Source organism: Magnolia sinica, chromosome 10 (assembly GCF_029962835.1).
Source record: "Magnolia sinica isolate HGM2019 chromosome 10, MsV1, whole genome shotgun sequence".
Classification (NCBI taxonomy): Eukaryota; Viridiplantae; Streptophyta; class Magnoliopsida; order Magnoliales; family Magnoliaceae; genus Magnolia; species Magnolia sinica.
This window is the reverse complement of record NC_080582.1, coordinates 21,474,083-21,493,230: the sequence shown is the minus strand read 5'-3', so window position 1 is coordinate 21,493,230 and position 19,148 is coordinate 21,474,083. Positions and strand designations below refer to the sequence as shown.

At 40.1% G+C, this 19,148-nt stretch overlaps 1 protein-coding gene across 1 annotated transcript in view; it reads right to left on the bottom strand.

Moving 5' to 3' along the window:
• Positions 1-8,148, bottom strand: part of LOC131258149 (protein C2-DOMAIN ABA-RELATED 11) — a 45,838-nt gene extending 37,690 nt beyond the window's left edge. The window contains exon 1 of the mRNA XM_058259262.1: positions 7,871-8,148. The gene's annotated coding sequence lies outside the window, so the exon portion shown is untranslated. The remainder of the gene's footprint in view (positions 1-7,870) is intronic.
• Between the last annotated feature and the right edge of the window lie 11,000 nt (positions 8,149-19,148).

The window sequence follows — 19,148 nt, the reverse complement described above, 5'->3', positions numbered from 1 at the left end:
GGTCCCAATCTCGGAAGGGATCGATTCAATGCGTTGGCTCAAGGATAAGTCTGGGAAGTTTTCAGTGAGGTCTTTCTACTCCTTCCTCACTAGTGGCCAAAGCGGAGTGGTTGCTAAGGCGCACACTTTCTAACTTTGGTCCTATGGCTTGTCGTATAAAGTGGCAGCTTTTGCATGGTTAGTAGGGTGGAATAAGGTGTTGACTATTGATAACCATCGTAAGAGGAGCCTCTTCCTTACCAATGCTTTTTCCACTTGGGTCTTTTAAGATAGCAGATAGCATTGACAACTTTTTTTAGCACTGGCATTGGGGGGGGGAAGGTTCTAAGGAATGGGGATTGTTTTTCTTAGCTGGGTCATAGGCCATTTAAAAGGAAAGAAATTGCAGGTGCTTTAGGGACATCCTATGCAACCTCGTGGGGATTTTTTGTTATGCTCGATCTCTTGTGGTTGAGTGGAGGTCGTGTCTTTCTTAGCATGTGGCTCGCGGGGCTTTTTGTGCTTGTTGGGGTGGCTTTTCTTGTTTTATGATTTTATTTTTTTTCGTATTCTTTCGGCTTTGTCGTCTTTTCAATAAATTGTCATCTTTCAAAAAAAAAAAAAAGGTCATGTGACAGTCAAAAAACGGCTATCCTTCTCTTTTTTAATAAAAATGTCCCAAATCCTTTTTTTCCCAATCTTTTGCAATTGTTCTTCGCTTCTCATCTTTCCTATAGTATTTATCAGTGTTTCAAATAGCGCCCGTAGCGTAGCGGTAGCATACGCTACGTAGCTTAGAATGGCTATAGCACTACGTAGCTCCCCAAATAACATAAATCCTACGTATCACGTAGCGTAAGCTACAATGTATTTTTTTACTACTTTATTTTTTTTACATTTTCTTTGTTTCTAATGTTGAGGAATGTGACACTTGTATTATACTTGATACTTTTAACCTGTGTTTTTTATTTCTTTTCATAATTGTGACTTGTTGTTTCAATTAGACATTATTAATTAAAGTAGTTTGCTTAGAAAGTTGTTGATGTGATAATTAGTTGATTTGGCTTATATATGTGGATGGGCTTTTGATAAATGATAACTAATAACTTTTTGAACATGCTTATAATTGATAAAATGAATCATCTTTTAGGCATTTTTATATTATTTTCCTTTTTTTATTATTTATTACATTTGTCCTACGTGTAGCTTACGCTATATGCTACGTATTTACGCTTCACACTATAAAGGGCATCGCGCTACGCATCACGCTACCGCTATTTAAAACACTGGTATTTATGACTAACATTGTGCTCACATCAAGGACTAAAACTCTATATTAGAGAGAATTGTGCGGATCGAGCATCTAATGCGGGGGCATTTTCACACCGGACTCGAGTGGGGTGGCCTATGGGATGCAGGGGTACACTTAGGGTGGGTGGCTGACATAACCCATGGATTTGAGGCCCGTGTAAGGCGGGTAACTCGTGTGAGGTGGAGCCCATGGATTTGGGGCCCACGAGGAGGGTTCGGCCAAGGACCTAACCTATGGATTTGGTGCCTAGGCTATGAGATAAAGGGATTAATTCACCATGCTCTGTCAGTTCGAGCTTTTAGAGCAAGTGGTTAATTGTCCTACATCAGCTTCGTAGGTTATTTTGGGAAAGTTTCGAAAAAGATGCAAGTGCTCATTTGTTTTTCAAATTTCTTGCTAAAAATAGTTTTTATGAAGATTACAACACCGATTCGACCACATCTTGCTAGATTCATAGTCAATGTGCAAGATTTTTTATAATTTTCTATTTTTTTAAATGTTGTTGTTTTTTACATAGAAACTGGCAAAAATAAGTTTATTTATTATATATTTAAGTGTGGATGATTCCAACTGATGTAGAATAGTTACATGTACAAAAGCATGCCATAAATTAGGGATTTTAACCACACTTTTTTTTTTTAAACTTCAACTGATTTTCGAATGAACATCAACTGTGAGGTTTTTAAAAAAAAAAACCCCAGATATTTTTTTGGGTTTAATATTGACAATGGATGCTTTAAACATATTACATACGTACGATGCTTACAGGGTAGATTCTCATACCGTAGATTAAGGATTTTAACCCCATTTTATATTTTTTGTAATCTTTTTATTTCAATTGGTTTTCCCATGAACAATTACTACATGAAAAAAATCCAAAAAAAAAATTTGTTAATTATTAAATGTAAATGCTTCAACCAGATGTAGAATGCTTACATGTATAACACCATCACCATGCCATATTTAGGGACTTTAACCTCTCTTTTTTGTCATTTTTATTTTTATTGTTTATTTATTTATTTTTAGATAACTGAATTTTATTAGAACGCACGCCAAGAACAAGAAAAGAATACGACGTAACACATCACTCCCAAAGGGAAGAAAGAGAAGCAACTTTAGTTGCATTTACATGATAAGCCCACCCCCTTACAAGACCTTAATTATACATATGATGTCACCAACCAAGGACCTCTCATTTCTAAAACATCACTCATTCTGCTCCTTCAAAATGGCCCAAAAAAATAGCCAAAATGAGAAGTCTCAAAATAGCTTTATCAGCTTTCCCAACCCCTCACGCCACACTCAAAGGAGATCCGACACTAACTCTAGCATAACCCAAGCCATATGGAATGTTCCAGGGAAGAAATCACACATAGTCCACACATAAGGGCAATGGACAAATAAATGATCAATAGACTCCACATCCCCAAACACATTAGACAAATTTTGGAGAGAATAGGGGGATCTTCGTTGAAGATTATCAATAGTCAACACTCGCTTTTCCCACCTACCTGACAAAAACCGCCACCCGAGGAGGGGTCCATAAAACCAATGACAAAACAGATGAGAAAGACCGGGATTGATGAATTAAAGAGATAGCAACCTAAAAAGAGACCGAACTGAGAATTTCTCGAAAGGATGACCTTTCCAAATCATTAAGTCCTTTTCCTGTAGTGAAGGCATAACATACTTAACATAATCTAGCAGCCCGATAAACTCTAAGACCTTGCCATTTCAACAAGTTCCTACGGCAAGGGGGAATCCAAATGAATACCCAATATGACGCTTTTCGTGATATAGATCTTCAACCTCAAAACAAGTTAAAATCAACTAATGATTGTTCTTAAATTTTTTACCTTCTCGGAAAAGCCATAGCGTATCAATGGGGACCATTATGCCCACCGATACCATTACGGCACACCTTGGTCACAACTTGTTCAGGATTCAAAACACTCGACTCGACAAAACTCAGGAAATAAAAAAGCTCAATGAACTCGAAGAAATTCAATTGGACTCCCAAGACTCTAGAATATTTATATACTATTATTTTAAATATTAAATACTATGAACAAAGTTTAAATAAAAAAATTTAAAAAAAAAAAAAAAAAAAAAAACCAAACCAAATTACTTGACTCCGAACTTTGAGTCGATCATGATTTATCGAGATTTTAAACCTTGGCCTAACCCATTAAGAGCACCACACATGCAAAATGAAAGTAGATGGTATTCATTATACACATATGGTCCACTTGATCCATGGAAAAGCCTAATTTTTTAGGCCAAAACATGCACGGCTGGGCCAACCCAATGAGTGGCACTTAACAAGCACATGTGGGCACATTGCTGCAAATGACCTTAGCACCTCCTCGGGGAAAAAATTGAAAAGCCACTATTATAGAAAAGCAAGACAACTATTTTCCATTTATGCTTAAACCATGGTCCAATGCATCAAGAGCACCACACATGCATAATGAAAGTGGATGGTATTCATTATAAACATATGATCCAGTTGATCCATGGAAGGGCCTAATTTTTTAGGCTAGGATGTGCACAGTTGGGCCAATGAGTGGCACTTAACAAGCACATGTGCGCACATTGCTGCAAATGGCCTAAGCACCTCATTGGGGAAAAAACTGAAAAGCCACTATTATAGAAAAACAAGACATCTTTTTTCCATTTACGCCTGTTTGGATTCATGGAAGCGCATGGAAACCTCATTTCCCTTGGTTTGCTTCCTGGAAAATCTATTTTCATTATGAGAGTCTTCATGAAAATTGCCCTTCCTCATTCCTAGGACCTAAGAAATAGCATTGCCTTGGTTGATAGGAAAATCAATTTTCATTATCTATGAACCCGAACCACTCGGATTTCCATGAGGAGGCCATCAGTAGATGATCTTAATCATTTGTTCCCCATGGTTGGTCAATCCTAGCCAATTATATTTCCATGTTGGGCCCATCCATATATGATCTTAACCATTCGATGTTGGGCCCATCCATATATGATCTTAACCATTCGGGGCCCATATTGATCCTAAGCATGAGGCATGTGTATTTCCACAAGAACACCCCCACAAATGTGGGAGCCGGCTTCAAAATGCTAATGCTCCTATTAGCAACAGGTGCTTCAAAATCCATATGATGTAAATCATTAGTCAATCCTAACCAGTGTCCGAAATATCGGTATCGCGCTACGTATCGCACACTTGGGATACGAATATGTATCAGTTATCACCTGGGATATATCGGTTGTATTGCGTAATGTATAGCTGCTGTTGGAAACATGGGGAAACGTTGGGAAATTGGTCGAACTTTTCAATGAAACGTCAGTGATTGTTAAAAAAGACATCAATACACTTATAAATCAAAACATTACAAAAAACAAGTGCACATAATAGGTTTTCTATGTATGGGGTCCTAATCTATGCTTTGTCTAACTAAATTTATGCAAGTATATTCATATAATTGATAAATGTAACAAGATGTGTGGAAACACAAACAATACATTCAAAAGCAAAAGAAGAATCACTAGATCAGGTTACATACAAGTCTGATTTTATGATTGGACACAAAGATTGCTACCGATTTGCGAGAAATTGCGAATTTTTTATTTTTTTTCAATTTTCTGCAACTCAGCCCATTTCCTCCAAATCTCGAAATCAAAGCTCCCAATCCATCATTTTTCATGTAAAACATGAAAAATCATGGATTTGTAACAATTTGACATTGATTTAACATGATTTATAGGGGGGAAAAAAGATCGAAAATCGAAAATGCTCACTTGATCGAACATATGGGATATATTCCACTACTTGTGTGTTTCGTAGAGCACAGGTGGGATACAAGATATATTGTAAGATATAACGGTTGAAAACGTCAATACTTAAAACACTGATCCTAACAATGTTTATCTCCACGTGGGGCACATCATTAGATGAAATCAACCATGTGGGGAGCATTGGTAGTTAATTCTAACCATGCGTATTCTATGCAAGGCGACCTTAATCATGTGGGGCCAATTGTTAGTCAATTGTAACCATGTCTATCCCCATGTGGAGCTGACCAACAGATGATCTTAACCAAATGGAGCCCAATATAGTCAATCCTACATTTGGCAATTACTACCAATTTTTATGGAAAGTTTGTGCTAGTTCCTATATAAGTCTGTAAGGGTTTTGGGGCCCACAGTGGTTAGTATATGGCATCCAACCTGTCTAGCAACACCGCCTTGCCATGAAATTCGAACGCCCCAAAAATCAGGCCGATAAACCATCATGTGGGCTGCCACGTGAATTTGGAGACTTTGGGTTACTTGTTGTCTATGATGCTGCCCACCTAATTATTAAATAGTCCTAACTTTTTGGGGCATCCCATCATTGCAATGGGGCCCACTTAATGTGCAGGCTGGATGCCATACACACAATATGGTGGGCCCCCATATAGGCAAGTGAATAGATTTTTACACATCGCTGAATTACACATAGAATAAGATTATTCTACAATGGACTTGTAGAGGAAGTAGCCTCTGGAAACTTTTTGTTGAAAGACAAACAATATTTTCTCATTTCCAAGAATTCCTGGCGTTAAAGTAGATTAGAGAAATCTTCTATATTAATATATTTTCTTGTTTGTTAAAGATGTGTATCTACTAAGATCTCTCCAAATCTCTCCAGATCTCATCTCTGATATATTCTTCTAATTGTCAGTAGAATAAATAAGTTGCAGTTTCCACAATGTAGTCTCATGTACTTTAACATGATATCAGAGCCTTGATTCGGGCCTTCCATCCTCGCCACCGTTTCTGGTATCTCCACCACAACGCTGCCTGCATCTGTCTTCCCCATTGTATCTAGCAAATTTGGCAATCCACCACTATCACCATCCTGAAGTCCACCAGATCTATCAGATCTACCTGTAACCTCTGCTCCAACAATAGTTGGGTCTCCTCACTAGCAACAACACTTTATTAGAAAAACCAGCTATTGATTGCTAATGTAAACGAACCATCACTAACACAGAAAACATCTGCAACATCTCACACTCCATCATCTCTGGCCTTTATCAAACCAAGCCCACGGGCCCTACCATTATGCCTCTCTTGCCTGCCAACTCCACCTTTCATCTCCCATTGCTATCACTAGCTCTGTCTCTCTCTTCCGGTGAGAGCAAAGACTTGTCCACCACTAGCCACTACCGAGTCCCCCACACCCAGATCTTGCATCTTCGAAATCCTTAATCTCCACAACCCTCAATCTTATTGGTTCACTGGTGAGTCTCTCTCTTCTGAAGGCTAGATTTGATGATATGGGAATCTACAATTGAGATTTGCCATCCAGTGATGGAGTTGATGAGGTTGTTAGAAGGGGATTTTGGATCTGGTTTTAAGAGGAAGGAGATGGGGTCAAGATTGAGAATAATGGGGTTTTAAGGGTTTGAGATTCAGATTTTGCACTGCAGTCATGATGGTACCAAGCAACATGAGTAGTCTGCTTCTACTATGAAAAGTAATGTTTATTTTTTATTGAGGAATAAAGAAAATAGTGCATGATGGTTTGTTTTTCGCTTCTTTTGCTGCAATGGAGGTATATTGAGAAAATGGATGGGGGCATTTCTTTTTTAGATTGTAGTTTTCTTTCTTAGATTTTTAGTTTCTGAGGCAATTGTAGTTCATGTTTTGGTGCTTTGGACTGCATTGATCCATGTACACCTACTGCCACTGCTATAGACATCTTCTTTTGGTGTTCTAAGAGTTCATCGATTTTTGTACACCTTCACTCTGTGCACATCTGACATCTTCTGCCCCCCGTTCAGCACCATCTCTACTGTCATCTCCTCCACACACCTTCAACGATGTATTTTTCCTAAACTAGGCCTTTTGACAAGATGTATTTTTCATTCGTGCTAGCCATTTGGAACAAACTTGTTTTTGTGCCTGGCTTCTAGACCGTACCTGTTTTTTCTTCACTATCAGAATATCTAGAGCCACCAGAAGAGCAACAGTTAAATTCCCAACCACCATAAATGTGCATCCATCAAAAGAGCAATGGTTAAAATCCCTGCCACCGGAAGAGCCACTAGATCATTCACTAGTCATTGTAAGTGCTAATGGTTCATGTCACATAATTCATCGAACGCCTTGTTTCATCACCACATTATTGTTGAATTTTTATTTTGCTTTTGAAGAAATGCTCACCATACCTTTACAACTCAAGTTACTCCTTTCGTACCACCTTGAGTTTGACCGAAGATGTTTCCTTTCATAGCACCTTTAGAGAATATTAAGGTAATCTTCTAAATTAGGATATTTCCCTACTTGTTAAAGATGTGCATCTGTTAAGATCTCAACAGATCTCCCATCTCTCCTATATTTTCTCATGACAATCAATGTAATAAACTAAAGTTACAGTTTCCACAGTGTAGCCTCTTGTGATTTGATATCTTGGAAATGACACTTCCATGGAAACAAATTTCCTCACTTTTCATACCCAAATCCAAACAGACCCTTTTGCAAAAGATGAAGAAAACGGAAACTACTTTGAAAGAAAAAAAAAAAAAAAAAAGGCTACGAGAAACAACGTACCGGAAAAATATCGGCTACTACGGATCGCTTCCGATCTCTGTCCTGGCTTTCTCCTCTGTCGTCGAATTAGAGAGAGAGAGAGAGAGAGAGAGAGAGAGAGAGAGAGCAGTGGCGCTGATATTTACAGGCGGAAGTCCATTCACAGCCGATTCCCGGTCGTCGTTAGTAGAATCCGAGTGGGTGGGATTGGTTCCGATCCATGACCTGTCGGTCGCCGCTGCCAAAGAAGACACGACGGAGTCTTTCTTCCTTCCTTCCGTCTTCCTGGCGATGAATTAGATGATATACGAGATGCAGTTTTACACGGTATACGCGTATTTTAAATTCGTGGCCATTTCTATAATCCAGACCGTTGATCTCTTGAATAGTACCGTCTATAGAATGTTTATTTAAATTTGCTGATTGAAGAATCTTAACCGTTTGATTTGTGGGGTATGTGTTTCTGGCTTAGATGAGAATTACAGCAACGGTCCAGATTTTAAGTGAAAATCTCCAAGTGTAAGAATCTCTCATGTTAGAATCTACATCAACATTCATAATCAACAGATGAAGGGTCTGGATCATTTATATTTTGGGCCCACTTGTAAAAATAAAAAAAGCGTATATACTTTGAAAGATGCTTGGAATGTATCATGCTCATAATGGTAGTTGTTTGATACTCTGACAGAGTATGGCGGTTGTTACGCAGGCACTCGAGTGGCGCCGCTTCGGTGGATCCCCCGGACTGTAAGGCCCACTTTAATGTAGTAACATTACATCCACGCCGTCCATCCGTTTTGAAAGTTCATTTTAAGCCATGATCCCAAAAATAAGCAGAACTAAATCTCAGGTGGACCATAATATAGGAAAAAGTAGTAATCAACCATTAAAAACTTCTCATGGACCATAAAAGTTTTGGATCAAGCTGATACTTGTGTGGTCTCTTCATCCAGGCACTTTTGACCTTATAAATGTGTCGAATGGAAAATAAATAATCAGGTGGTCTCCATGAAGTTTTTAACGGTGGAGATTCAATCAAGACGGCTTCCTATGATATAGTCCGCGTAAGATTTGAATCTACTTCGTTTTTTTTTATCATGCCCTAAAATGAGCTTTCAAAACGGGTGGACCGTGTGGATGCAAGGTTCCAACATCACAGTGGGCCCCACGGTCAGGATCCCACCCACCTTTTAGTGGATGGGGGATCCACCGAAGCCGCGTACGGCGTACCTCAGAAATTGTAGACGTGGCATATTCAAATTAAAATTTAAAATTTATTGGAATCACCATTAATATTTTTTGGTTCCAAAATCCTAGTGTTTGAACAATCCTAGCCGTTAATTTTGAATGCCTGTTTGTTGAATTAGAACAAATGTCTAATTTCCATTTCAACCGTTGATTTTATATCTACTAATCGGCCATTTAGTTTAGTAAGTCATCGTAATCTTGCGTTGTAATCCATCTAAGTTATGTATCCCAATTTTGACGGTTTATTTGAAATTAATTGCTTGCACGTATATAATTCATTTGTGCCAGAGTATCAACCATCACACTCCGGCAGAGTATCAAAGTTTTATTCATCAGATATCTGCCGTTCGTGGAAGTCAGAGTCAAGTCAAGTTTGGTATGATGAAATGTGGAATTGTTGGATGCGCGACTCGAGCTTTGGACTGTATACGGGAGTTTTTACTTCTGAGATGGGAAATGATACAGCACGTGATGAACCACCGTAATAGAATAGATATCTAATTCTAAGACTACCGGGTCGACTTTTAGCTCATCTAGAAAACTGGTATGTTGAGTCCCAACCGTTGAACAACCATTCCTCAAAATGATTCCGCATTTAAAAATCCTACTCTTTAACCATTGGAGATTTTCAAAGTTGAATCCACAAATAGAATCAACAAATCAATGTGTTTTCGGCAGTGCGGTGTGTGTACGCGGGTGTGTCGATCGTAATTGAAATTGTGGCTTAAATTACAATCGTACAACAATTAACCCAAGCACAAAGCTGCAAACATGTAGTATATGGTTGGGAGATGAGAAGATCAGTCACCTATTCAAACACTTGTTAGCCTGTAAAATAAGATTAAGCAATTTTTAGAGGATGGAGTTTGTCCTCTGATGATGTATTGCACATCGATCTTTCATGTGAAAAGATTTTTTAATATAAACAAATGAAAATGAGAAAAGAAATCATTATAATTAATTGTACAGAACAACTGCATGACATCTTTTCGAAAGAATAATTGAATAGCATGTCAGCATAGACTCAAATTATAGCCACAGTTATCAACTAATGCTACAATTATATTATGGAATGTAAACAATGAGCTAAAAGTACAAAATTATACTAAAAAATGTAATTTATTGAATTCGAAAAGTAAAATATTACACTATGGAATATAAATTAATTGAGATTTGAAAAATTAATTGGAAAGATAGATTTAATTTGTTTGGATTGGTATAAGATGAGATTTTTCTTTCTATAATCATCTTCTATTTATAACTTTAAGCTGATCATATAAATTCTTTCCACGTTCCGATGGTTATCATAACCAGTCACGGTTAGAACTCATCTGTTTCTCCTCTTGCCACATATCCTATAAGCATGTCACATGATTGCTTCTTCATGATCCGTAATTCCTACGGATTGACTCTCGCAGGGAATGGCGATAATGTGGATGAACGCAATGGCCTAGATTAAGAATAAATGGGCCCCACTTGTCAATATTAAAACAGGCTTATATTAGGGAAAAGGCACCCGCCGAGTATCCTATAATTTCTAGAGAGGAGACAAATGGGTGATGATTCAGCATTGGTGGCACCGGTATACGGTAAATCACACCATAATACATGGTACACGTGGTAAGTTGATGAATCAATCGCAACCGTCCATCTAGTTCCTAATACCGTGGATGGATTTTTTTTTAAATAAAAAAATTAATATATATTTTATGATCTTAGACATACAATTGGTTGCCTTCAAAATGACGGTAGAAAAGGGTAAATCTTAGGTGTTAGAAATAAATGCAAGAAGGTGAAGAAAACTGATGTTTAATAAGGTCCGATAGATGTCATTTTCGAACCATGTACAATCCATGACAGGTCACACTACATTGACGGTCCTGGTGAATACATCGCCCTGCCACGTGGACGAGTGGGGCCAATGGTTACGTGTCCATTGTAGACAATACCAAAATGTCGTTTACAAAACAATCTTAACCTTTGAATTTCTAGCTTACAAATGGACGGTTAAGAAGAGAGGTACAGCAACATTCCACGTCCAAATAAAAAAAGCCCTAGATTATTTGTCAGGATGTTCCTGTTCACACCCGGCCTGACAGTTCCAATGTAAGATTATTTGGGGCATGGTCCATCCACATTGGATCCCAACAATCGATGGTCTGGATCATTTAACCAAAGTTAAAATCCAGGTGGAGAGTTGATCACCTACATACTGTTGTATAATAACTTCGCATGCAACCAGATCTTCTTCAAAAAACATGTCAGTTTTGTAGGAAATCCGGACCATGAAAATGGTGGGCCATACCAAGAAGATCATCTAATTCCAAAATCAGGTCGGTATGCTTAACAAGCGGGCCAAAATGTTGATTGAATGTCTGACAACTTACAGTTGTGCAAACCTAATGTGTGGATCAACCTGATTTTAAAGAGAGGTGATCTTCTTGTTGGGGCCCACTTGTTGGACGGGCAGGATGTTCTACACATGTAATATATTGGTGGGAAAGATAACCCTGCTGGCCTGCTGTGGGTGGTTAGTTCTACAAAAGTGAAATGGCCTCAAGATGGAAACAAGATACGTGTGATAACATAGCTACAAATGAAGCAATTCCCACCGTGCAGATTACTGTGATCAAAATCAGGCCGTGTGATCATTAGGTTATTTGGATCCAACTTGAGAGATGATTTCAGTGAGTGGACCACATAAAGGAGCATTGAAAAGCCAGCATGAGAGTACAAGCCCAAGGGCATGTTTGGAGGACGTTGAAAATGCATTTAAAGCGTTTTCTCTCCCACAACGGTTGTCAGGGTACATTAAAAGCATAGCTATGGTTGGGAGGAACCTAAGATTGCGGCCCACCTAAGTTTCCGACAGTCCAGTCGTTGGGTTGATTTTTTCTTTTCTTTTCTCGTTTGCTTCTTTTATTGTGATGGCAGTTTGATGGATAGCTTAAGGGTAATTTGGATGCCTGTGAAGTCATTAAGTTGTAATCCGGTTATAAGTAATCTGATTATGGGGGTAAAGTATTTACATAAAGTTCTGTTTAACTTTTAAGTTGTAATGTGATTACATGAAAACAGTTATCTGTGTTTAAATAACTTGAAATCTATTTAGGGTCTGTATTTGGTTGTTCACTCATACTAAAGCTTAGAATGGTGAATTCTTTAAAAATAATTAAAAGATATAAAAATTTTATGCAAGATATATCATTGGTATAAGCCCGACTTAATAAAGCCTGTGGCTGATTTTTACGGTAAATAAATCATTTGGTGGGCCACAGAAATAGACTCACTAATTCAAATTGAGCACTAATGCTTGACAACATTTCAATGTATGAAAAGTTTTAACCCTATCAACAGTAACGTAAAGTGGGAGAGGTTTGTCTTCTTTTTCTTCTTCTTTATTTTCTTCTTTCGTTTTGGATCCTTGTAATCATTGGAAGATGATCGGTAACTACTTCTAGTTTGAAATTTTTCAAAAATTATAACTATTACCTGAAATTCCTTTACTTGTAATTTGAAACATGATTTTTTTTTTTTTTTCCTTATGTTTCATATTACAGTTAGAAGTTGTAATCGGATTATAGCCTACATTCTGATTATAGGCAAATATATCCATCCAAATAGCCCATGTAATTTGATTACATGTAAACGACCCCTTAGATCTTCAAATCCTTGGCAAATTTGAGCCTCACTTGCACACCTTTGCACATGTGTCGTGGGCCTCTAATCCAAACGGTCTATGTGATGCCACATCCCATGAAACCCCTAGGGATCAAATTTAACCCTAACCTAAAACTCGAGTAGGCCATAGCAAAGAGAGATGAAAATCAATGGAGGAAACTATTTTCTTTTTCCATGGCCCACCAAAATTTTGGATCAAAGTAAAAGTTAGGCCCTGGGACCTTGAGCAAGTCGGCATTGCAAACCATAACTAATCCTGACTTGGCTCAGGGTGGCAATTGCTATCTAAATTGGTATTTTTTATTTTTATTTTTTAAACCGACACTCTTAGATGGCTCACTGGCTGACTCAATGGTTAGGGAAGTAGTTATCCAGTTGAGACCCCATGTTCCCTCCCTGAAGAGGTGGGGATCAGTACTTTGAATGGAGAACCATGGTATGGCCCAATGACCCTAATTTCCCCTTGATCGGGTTCATGATCTGAGTTGTACTCAATCCCTCCCGAGTCACTTATTGTATATTGGAGCTCTTCTTGCTACGTTGTCTAGTACTATTTTGGAATTTGCACATCGGACCAATCTAGGACTGGCCACTTTCCCTTCTTCGTCCAATGGATTGAACCGTTGTGGCCGTGACTGGATGGCAGTGTAAGCGGTGTGGGCATTGATGAGGATTTTCTCCTCAGGCTTGACCGGTTGAGTGCCTCACTCGACCGGTCGAGGGTGGTACTTGACCGATCGAGGGTGGTGCTCGACCAGTCGAGGCCTGGCTCGACTCAAAGTCCAGCGACCAATTGTGTTAATTCTTCCGCGCTGCTCGACGAGTCGAGGAATTCGCTCAACCGGTCGAGGACCCTGCTTGACTAGTCGAGGTTACGCAGATTCAGTCTGAATTTGGTGCGGACTACGTAAATTTGAGGCGGTTTCGCAAGATGTGCGAAAGGAAGTTGCCTAAACTATAAATAGGGATCCATAGGGCTTTTTTAGGGAATGCAAAAGAGTTTCCTAAAGTTTCGTAAGAGTTTGCTAAAGGGTTTAGGGCTATCAAAGGGTGAGAGAAAGAGAAAAAAGAGAGAGAGGAAGCTTATGGAAGGGAGATTCTGCTCGTAGAGGTGATCTACTTTGCAATCAACGTCTCATCTCTTTTACGTCCTCGTAATCGGTGAGATCTCTCCGTTTTTCATTATTTTCTTATTGTTCATCCACTCTTGCGTGAGTGAAGGAGGTTTGATCCAAGCAGTGTGTGCTTGTGATCAGTTGTAATATTCTACTTCATAGTGAATTATTACTTTGGACCTGGTCCCGTAGTTTTTACCTCTTTGAAGGTTTTCCATGTAAAAATATCTTGTGTTGTATGGTTTGTGCTTTGATTTATTTCACTGCTTTATTATCCCATAATTCTGGTGTTTTTAGGAAGCTAGATCTAAGGTTTTGTGCAACGGCTCCCAACAAAGTGTTATCAAAGTGTTCAGGTTGGTTGAACGGAGTGGGATCAATTCTGAATTATGGAAGGTGGTTCATCAAGGATGATCAGTCTCAATGGTTCTAATTGGACCATATGGAAGGCTAAGATGAAAGACTTGCTTTATTGTAAGGACTTGTATTCTCCAATTCAAGGCATATCAGCAAAGTCAAAGGATATGTCAGATGATGATTGAAAGAAGTTGGACCGGAAGGAGGTGGGGTTTATTAGACAATGGCTGGACGATTCCGTATTCCACCATATGTCTACAGAGACCTCAACCACTAGCCTATGGATGAAATTGCAAGGGTTGTATGAGAGGAAGACAACTGGTAATAAAAATTTTCTGATAAGACGACTTGTGAATCTCAAGTTCAAAGATGATGGTTCTGTGGTTGAGCACATGAATGAAGTCAGCAATATATTGAACCAACTCTTCGCTATGAATATGGTCCGAGACGATGAATTACAGGCTTTATTATTGCTTAGTTCATTGTTTGATAGTTGGGAGACATTAGTGGTGTCTCTGAGTAACTTCGCGCCAGACAAAAAGGTGTCCATGGAACAGGTAACTAGTTGTCTCTTCAATGAGGAGATAAGGAGGAAGTCCCGGGGGTCTACTTAGCAAAAGGCCCTTATAACACAAGATCAAGGGAGAGGAAAGAACAGAAAGGGCGGAAAGGCCTGAGATAAATCAAGAGGCAAGTCGAGTGCCAGGAAAGATGTTGAATGCTGAAATTGTGGCAAGAAGGGCCACTACAAGCATGAATGTCATAAGAAGAAGAATGACAAAAAAGGAAAAGGAAATGAGAAGGAAGATGAATCAGATTCCACTGCGGTCGCTTCGAATGGCGATGTAGTAGTTATTCTTTTAGCATATCACGATATTTGTCATACAGTTACGAGGCAAGACACCAACTGGGTGATAGACTCGATAGCCTCATTTCATGCAACTTTACGTAGGAATTTCTTCACAAGCTACAAGTTAGGTGACTTTGGGACCGTGAAGATGAAAAATTCTGGCATATCGAAGATCGTAGGGGTCAGTGATATTTGTGTGAAGACTGATGTAGGCTGCACATTGGTTCTCAGGGATGTGAGGCACATTCCAGACCTTCGCCTCAACTTGATGTCGACGGGAAGGTTGGATGATGATGGTTATGAAAGCCGTTTTGCTGGTGGGTGCTGGAAGCTCATCAAGGGTTCGTTGATCGTAATTAGAGGAAAGAAGTGTTGCACCATTTATAAGGCAAATGTTAATGGTGCAAGGGTGGGTTGAACGCAGCGGAAGATTCAGCTATTGACATGTGGCACAGGCGTCTAGGCCACATGAGTGAAAAAGGGCTTCAGCTACTAGCAAAGAAGCGACTCCTTCCAGACATGACAAGTATACCTCTCAAAACCTGCATTGATTGTTTATCAGGGAAATAATATAGAGTTTCATTTGTTAAACCTACTTCTCATGTTAATAAAGTACATGCATTAGATTTGGTTTATTCTGAAGTTTATGGTCCTATGAGGACAAAAACCTTGGATAAGGCATTGTATTTTGTCACTTTTATAGATGATGCATCTAGGAGCGTGTTGGTTTATACTTTAAAATCCAAGGACGAGGTCTTTGGTGTGTTTAAATTTTTTCATGCTATGGTCGAGAGAGAGACAGGTAGATCATTGAAGTGCAGTGTGTTTAAATTTTTTCATGCTATGGCCGAGAGAGAGACAGATGGATCATTGAAGTGCATCTGCATTGACAATGGTGGTGAATACGTCGGTGACTTTCATGAGTATTGTAAGTCCCTGAGTATACGGCATGAACAGATGGTTCTCAAGACCCCGCAGCATAATAGTGTGACTGAGCGAATGAATCACACCATTGTAGAGAGAATCAGATGCATGTTATCCCATGGGAAGTTGTCCAAGACATTCTGGGAAGAAGCAATGCACACGACAGTGTATTTAATAAATAGGTCTCCATCAGCCCCGTTGAATGGAGAAGTACCCGAGAAGGTGTGGACTGGACAAGATCCATCGTACAGTCATCTCAGGGTGTTTGGATGCAAGGCATCTATTCATGTACTAAAGGACGAGAGGTCCAAGCTCAATATGAAGATCAGACAATGCATGTTCTTGAGTATGATGATGAAAAGTTCGGCTACAGATTGTGGGATCAGGTAATGTATTGAAGACATTTGTAACAAGAAAAGACGCAGCATATTTCAAGAGAGCTAGAGGATATGGAACCGGTTATTCATTCCGTGGTGCTTGATGACGAGGGAGTACAGCAAGGTGTAGAGGACGAGGGAGTTCCTACAGAAGATGGACCGAGGGAGCAGCCCCCACCTGATCCGCCTATTAAGTCATAGGTGAGGAGTTCATCTAGGGACCGACCGCCGTCTAAGAGGTACTCGCCGCATGAGTACATTATGCTCACTGATGGGGGAGAGCTAGAAGATTATTCCGAGACCCTAGCCGATGAGCATAAGGGGGAGTGGTTGAAAGTTATGCAAGAAGAGAGGAATCCTTGCATAAGAACCATACCTATGATATGGTGAAATTGCCTAAGGGCAAAAAAGCTCTAAGCGACAAATGATTGTTCAAAAAGAAGGTTCAACAAAAGAATTCACAAACGAGGTTCAAGGCCAGACTGATTGTTGAAGTTGAGACAGGCAGGGTGTGTCCCTAATTGATTAAAGTTGGGACATGTAGGGTGTGCCCCTGGTTGGTTGAAGCTAAGATAGGTAGGGTGTGTCCCTGGTTAATTGAAGCTGAGACATGCATGGTGTGCCCCTGGTTGATTGAAGCTGAGACTGGCAGGGTATGCCCCTAGTTGATTTAAACTAAGACAAGCAAGGTGTGCCCCTGATTGGTTAAAGCCGAGACAGGTAGGGTATGCCCCTGGTTGGTTGAAACTGCGACTGGCAAGGTGTGCACTTGGTTGGTTGAAGCTGAGACGGGCAGGGTGTGCCCCTGGTTGGTTGAGGTTGCGGCTGTGATGATGGGTGTCAAGGCATCTTGGCATCATTTGGAGTGATGCACTTGATCCTGCTCATGGTCTGAGGTTTCTTCTTCCTCTTCTTTGGGTGCAGACGGTTCCTTCCCTAATGGCCCCGAGATTGTTTTCCACCAGTTAGGGGGCCATAAGGCCTCATTATGGCATAAAGAGGTGCCTTTGTGTGGTATGGTTGATATCTCCTCCTTACAGGGAGTCTCGGGTCTGACGAAAGTAATAGGCATGCATCGGAACTCCTTTTTTCTCCATTTTTCATTGGAATTAGGCTTATACCCCGATCCCCATTTCCTCTTGTTATAGGTTGTCTATATTGCCTTTGCTCTGGAGTAATTCTTTGTACGGTACCTAAGCTTTGTCGTTCGGTCAGGGAGAAGACATATTCTGCACTCATCGGCGTTAGATTGATCATTATAGTCGCAGTTTCAATTTTGAAACTGTTGTAAGGGATGTCTTTCTCCGAACGTTGGATGTCGATGACTGGAACGTCTGACTCTTGTGCACTGTAATCATTTGGAATGAAAAGTTCTGGTTCAGCTAGGATGGATATTACTTTGTTGTTGAGGATGTATTTCACCCGTTGATGGAGAGTGGAAGGGACAGTGAAGCCATGACCTTCCCAGCAGCATGTTGAAAGATGCAGGTATATCTAGGACTTAGAAAGTGATGACCGAGATATCTGGACTGATCTACACTTCCATGTCCACTTCTCCTTTTATAGTGTGATGAGAGTTGTCAAAGGCTTTGACGCTTATGTCACTTGGGTAGAAGGATGATGGCTCGATCCTGAGGTGGATTGTCGTCTTGAGTGGGCACATGTTTATGCTTGAACCGTTCTCGATAAGGACTAGCGGAACTCGCAGGTTCTTATACCAAAGAGTGATATTGAGAGACCTTATGTAATCTTGTCCGTTGGGAGGAAGCTCATTGTCCATGAAGGTGATAGCTCTGGGAGCGAGAAATTACCTGATCATTCGTGCGATCATCTCTGGCGGAGTATCTGAGGTGACATGAGTATTGTTCAAGGTCTTGGCGAATAGTTCCCGATGTGTCCGTGATGTGCATTGTAGTTTCCATACAAATACTTGTGATGGGATCGTCTAGAGTTGTGTTGTTGTACTCGGAGTTGTTTCCTGTCTTGTTTTGACGAAATGTCTTTGGAGTCCTCATTGTCACCACATCCGTCAAGGCTCAGGCTCTTTACTTTGTCGCACTCTTTATAGTGCCAAGGGACTGCCTTATAGCATGGAGGCTCCTTTTCTTCAAACATTACTAATTGAGTTGGGAGTTGTGTCGGTGCTATGGGAATGACCACTGTTTCTTCCTCGTATGGAACCCTTGCTTGCATGACCACTTTGTTACCCATGTTGGATGGGATACAATGAGATTCGTCCTCATAGATGAAACGAGGGTTAGGTTGTGGCCTGATTGCAGTTGTGGTTGGAGGCTACCATGGGATAAAGAAAGGACTTCTCTCCATTATCAGTGCTTATCGGGGGATCCTCCTATCATGTGCTAGCTGATGTGGCATGCAGAAAGGTGCCCTTAGTGGACAGTCAATGGTTGCTCTTGTTGCTCCTTATACGACGACTGACTCATATGTCGAGGGTGCCCCTTCCAAGATGACTACCTCGAAGTTGGAGGGTGCAACTTCCAATACCACCGGCTCGTACGGTTGATGAGAAGTGTTCCTTCTTTGAAGGATTACTGGCTCGGTTGCTGGGAGGAAGGTCTAGAGTGCCCCTTGCCAAATCAATGATGCATTTAAACGGTCTTCTGATATGGCATGGATAGATCGCAGAGGAGCGAAGAAGCAATCAATGCTTTCCTTTTCGAGGATTTGACAATTGGTCATCATGATGAGTTGCGGTCTGATGGATGCTATAGCAAAGGATTCTAAAG